The sequence below is a fragment of the Morone saxatilis genome, unplaced genomic scaffold (assembly GCF_004916995.1).
Source record: "Morone saxatilis isolate NCDOM2014 unplaced genomic scaffold, NCSU_SB_2.0 Contig0, whole genome shotgun sequence".
In the NCBI taxonomy this organism is placed as follows: Eukaryota; Metazoa; Chordata; class Actinopteri; family Moronidae; genus Morone; species Morone saxatilis.
Window position 1 is genome coordinate 2,114,658 of NW_023339650.1, and position 5,216 is coordinate 2,119,873.

The 5,216-nt window shown below is 40.4% G+C and overlaps 1 protein-coding gene across 1 annotated transcript in view; it reads left to right on the forward strand.

Moving 5' to 3' along the window:
• kcnh2b (potassium voltage-gated channel, subfamily H (eag-related), member 2b) overlaps positions 1-5,216 on the forward strand; it is a 212,340-nt gene that overhangs the window by 26,119 nt on the left and 181,005 nt on the right. The window lies entirely within an intron of this gene.

Below are 5,216 nucleotides of genomic sequence, written 5' to 3' on the forward strand. Positions count from 1 at the left end.
CAGTTTGGTAACATTTTCATGAATTAGCAGCATTTTTGATTGACCTTACCTGAATTGACTAAATGGGGGAAGCCCTTGGAGAATCGTCTCCAGTGGCAAGAGTATATTTATGTGTGCACACATGCCAACTGGACCAGGACCAGGCAACAGGACGCTGGTCATTGCAATGATAGATTGCTTCCATGGTGATAAAGAGCTGCCATGGTAATAAAGTCAGCAACTCCCTGGGCTACTGCCAAAGCATCTGCCGGACATTTTCCACCTGTAGACAGACACCAGAGAAAGAGAGGGAGAGAGAGGATGAGGGAGAGTGAGAGAGAGGGAGAGAGAGAGAGAGAGACAGACAGGGAGGCTCTGAAAAGTGAGGAAAAAGCATTGGGTGAGAGGTGGGAGAAACAAAGAATGAGAGAGAGAGAAACAGTGACTGTCAGAAAGTGTGTTTCTCGCGTAATCTAAAAGCGTTGTTGGTGGTGAGAGAAAGCAAGTAAAAGAGAGAGGGAGAACCAGAGAGGTGGCGCCAGCTGTCTCCGGATACTTCTGAGGAGTGCTTTGCCAATTCAGCCCTCCCCTATGCACTTTTCACTTTCCACTGTTTATAGTGGAGATGTGGATGTGCACACACACACCAGCAATCTGCTATACAAAAGTGCCTTGTAAAAAGCTCCAACCCTGTATATAGAATTACAGAGGCGCTGTCATGTCTGTCCCACTGGCTATGTTAACGAGAGTCCACCATGCTAACAACACATAGTTAAAGGATTTGGAAGCGACATTGAATGCCTGCAAGAGTCCAGTGTGGACCGGTAGCTGTAAAACTGATGTTGCAAACACAGTGCAGTATCTTGAACATGTCCTCCCATTCCAGACCCAAGAGAAATTACTATCATTCTATCACTTGAAATATTCTTAAGACATTTGTAGCAGTTTGTAGTTTTAGGAGGGAAGTAATTCATATAATGACCATTGTCAAAGCAACAACTAATGAGATTAAATAGCCATAAATTAGAGCTATTGGAGGAAATAAGAGTCATTGAGGGGTGGATGAGTCTGACACAGCAAAGCAGTCCTCCCCATACAATATCACATGTACATTTATAAAGGGCACCCAGCATTTCTCATGCAAGGAAGAATCATAGATTATAGCTCCTGGATATACTTCATGTAGCAGTTCACTTCACTTTCACTGTAGAAAGCTAATGGCATGATTCCTGTTGCTCATCTTTGAGCATCTGCTGTGTTCCTGGAATGTGTTCAGTGGGTTACGGCTGGTTTTAGAATCAGATGCTCCGGTCACTGGTGATCCTACTAGGCAGCTTTAATGTAAGAATGTATTGATGAAACTCTGTGAACCTCTGAAAATATACCTCACAGGGTAAAATGTGTAACAGATGATGACATGAAACAAGTAATGTTGATTGTATCATCGGGACACCTCTAGAGTGTATTAATATACTAATAGTATGACCATGTAACATAAGATAAATGGGTAGCTATGTCAAAATCATCATCTAGTTATTAAAGTGTGTTTGTACTGAGTTTGATGGTTAGGTTTCTTACAGTAATTGATTGTTTGCTGTAATGGAGGTTTTATGCACCATTGTTGTTTTTGTTTACCTGCAGTTTAATGTATTTTTCCTGATTTCCAGGTTAGAATTAGGGCTGCATGATTAATCTAATCACGTTTTCAATCGTGATGTCACCCTGTGCAATAACATAACTGCAAAAGGATGCGATTTAATTAAATAAAAAGGTGTGACACTCTTTTCATTATCCACGCCCCCAAAAGATATGACCATTTGCACCTGTATTTTTCATGTTTATTGTCTATTTGTTTCATTTAGTTGTACTGTTGAGCAAACCGAGTTTGTGTCTATTTTGAAAAAAAAATTATATTTCATTTGTTTCATTTTGTTTTTATTTTATTAAGTTGTGTAAAAACGGTATTTCACAATTTTTTAGTTTTTATATATCTTATGTGATGTCTAACTATGAAACAGAAGGTGATAAAATATTCCAAATCCTGGTATTTTTCGCAACGTTGAGACAAGTAAAGTGATGAGTGTGTGTTAGGCAAGTAGAAGAATAATTACGTATGTTCTCTTAGTGCCTTATAGTCTCACAAAGTGACTCCAGACTGCCCACGAAAACCCTACATCTCTACCTGCTGGTGGTAAGGAAGCAATGAGTGCTGAGAGCATTGAAGAGTGTTAAAAGCTGTTATCTACTGTGGCAATGGGCCTGAGCTCAGCTGACTATACATACGAGTATAGAAACACACCAACACACACTCCCTTTTATAAATGGGGAGTTGTGTTTGTCATGTTGCCATGGAGTTTGTAGAGAGGCTCTCATCATGTTGTCACAGTAACCAAGGGACACTATTATGACTGGATGGAAAAATGTCTGTTTTGGCACTCCTCCTTCAATGGACATATCTCCTTTCTGTGGAGGACAGGTTCCCAAGTGTCCAGTGCATGTAACGAGGGATGTATTGTAACTTGTGAGAAAAAGTAAAGGATTTGGAGCTGTTATTGCAGATCGTGTCTTATCTTGATACCTTCTGGTGCCTACTTGTTTTACATTGGATATCAAAACTTTTATGTCTTTGTGCTGACCCAAAACTTTCTGTCAGTAGTAAAATCCTTACTGATTTGTACTCAAAAGTAAATTAATAAAGATTACACCTAGGAAGGGTTATGACCCTGGTGAGTCCTCTCTCAGTCATAGTCACACACACTCAAGTTCACACAGACACAAGTCTTAGGTCTACCCAGCAGGCCATCAGAGGCCGCTGATCAAACACTGTGGACGCGCCTCATCCATAATGCACAAGGAGGAAACACAATGCCACCTCCTCTTGTCCCTCGCTCCTCCTCCCTCTTTTGAAGGCAAAGAACGAAAAGAAATAATAGCATTTTCCTTTGATTTTAAAAAAGCAATCCAAGCAATGAGTGTGCTGGCATGTGTGTTTTACGTGGATTAGTGAGACTGTTTAGCCATGACCCACCCACGCATGCTTTCATACAGAGAACACACACACATGCGTGAACACAATGCACACACACGCTATGTGCACACACAGGCTTCATCTGAGCCCATTTATCTAGTGCCAGACTTAAGCATGAGCCCTCACAATGATCGATCTCCCTTCTTGCTCTCACGCTCAATTGTCCGACTCCGATTGCTCACCAGCTTAATCAATCATGCTGTCCAGGTAAACTGCCATAGGAAACATACACACATACTAAACATGTAGAGGTTTTGGTAAAGAATGGACTACTGCCCCAGTTGGGTATTGCCTATGAGGCTTTGAACCCCCTTGCTGGCTAAATGTCACAACTATGTTTTATGTTGGCTTTTGGTTCACAGGAACATATGGTGATGACTATGGAGGGTTTAAAAGGAGAAACAAGAGCATTGGTGTCTTGTGTTCTGTTGGACGGAGAAAAACAATTGTAGATAGTGAAAGGCAGTGAATAAACTGTTTTAAGTGGATAGATATTTCCCTTTTTTTTCTCTTACACTTGCACACTACAACCTTCTGTCTGTCTCTGAATCTCAGTCATTCTCTCTCAAACCCTCTCTCATCTCTTGTTTCTCATTTTTCTCTTCTCATTCTGTCTTCTTGTGTCTCGCTGTAGGTCCCTCTCCCTTCTTTCTTCTTGGCTCTAGTTTCTAAGCCGCACTATCAACAGCTTTCCCGCTATCCTGTTTCATTGACACTTAGTGTCTTTAGCTTTCTCACAACCTTTGTCTTTCTGTCTCTCTCTGCCCCTCCACCAGGGAAGAGACAACATTGTTTGCCATCGGCCTGTAACGATGTGGCAGAGTGGGTTCTGATACAGGTTGTCTGTATCAAGGAGCTTTGAAGACAGCCATCATGAGCTAGATCAATTCAAGGCTGTTACTGTTGTCAGTGTTAAGCTGCTGGAGCAAGTCTGAATCCTATTTCAAGAGATGGCTACTTGACAGTTCCTTTCTGTTAAGACAGGTGACAGAAATCCTTTGAATACAGAAGATTGCATGTGTTATCTGTTCAAGAGAATGTAATCTTGTCAAACTGTGCTCCTTGACTCCACAGAGAGTAAATATCAATTTTTGTATATATCACCACAAAGCTGAGTGAAATGACAGGTATGAATACATAAACTAAGTCACTCCTATTACCCAGTCTTGTCATAGTGCTTGTAACCTTAGCAGCATTTATTACAGAGATGGTGACCAACTTCATGTACTCATTTATTTTTGCCAATGTTTTGTAATTTCTTTTGACACCCCTTTGATAAGATTTAATTCCATTCAATTTATTTATAATTTAAGTATATATTTTTTTTCCTTGCCAAAAATCTGTATTTCTTCTCTCAAACCAACCAAAGTATCTTTTACTTCTGTCTTTTTAAAATGTTTTCAATATCTAATATTTACACAGAGGTCAGGAGGAAGGACAGATGGAGCCTGAAATGCCACATGAAAGATGTGTTAAAGTTAACTGTCCAGTGGTCAGTACAACATGCCATGAGCTGTTATGCCTTTTCAGTCTGGGGAGCCAGGTGCACCTTGCACACCCCTTCTTATTTCCCATGTCTACCCGCCATCTTTTTAGAAGCTCTGAATGCCCAGCGCTCCTCTTATTGGACCATGCGCTAGCAAACAGTCTATGTTGTTGTTTTCTTATTTGACAAGAGGCCACTTAAATGTGATGATCAACTGAGAATCTCAACTTCATTTGAAGGACGTAAAGATTAGATCACTGTGACATTAGCTTCAGTCATTGCTCACCTGGGAATCCCCAGCTACTGCATCAGAGCTTCCTCCCATCAACAAGGATTGGTTCAAATTTGTCAGAATTGGAATGCACGATAATATAAAGGAATTGGCCAAATCTATACATTAACCTATATTGACTATAATTTTATAAAATGTCTATGGCCTTCGACAAAAAGTGTTTCCATTTTTGTTTTCCACATTTCTTATGATGCTCTTTGTACTTCTGTATTGTTGTATAATGAGTGAGACTCATTTTCTCTAATCCAAGGTCAGGAGGCAGCTGTGTCAACAGTGCTCTTTATCTCAATAGTATCAAAATCTGCCGTGTCACTCTTTTGGGTAGCACTCAAGTTGGCACCTTTATACATAACCTTTCCTCAACAGCTAGCTGGCACTGGACATTAACTTTGAACATACAATAAATCACTATTCATACTTTGCATGTGACG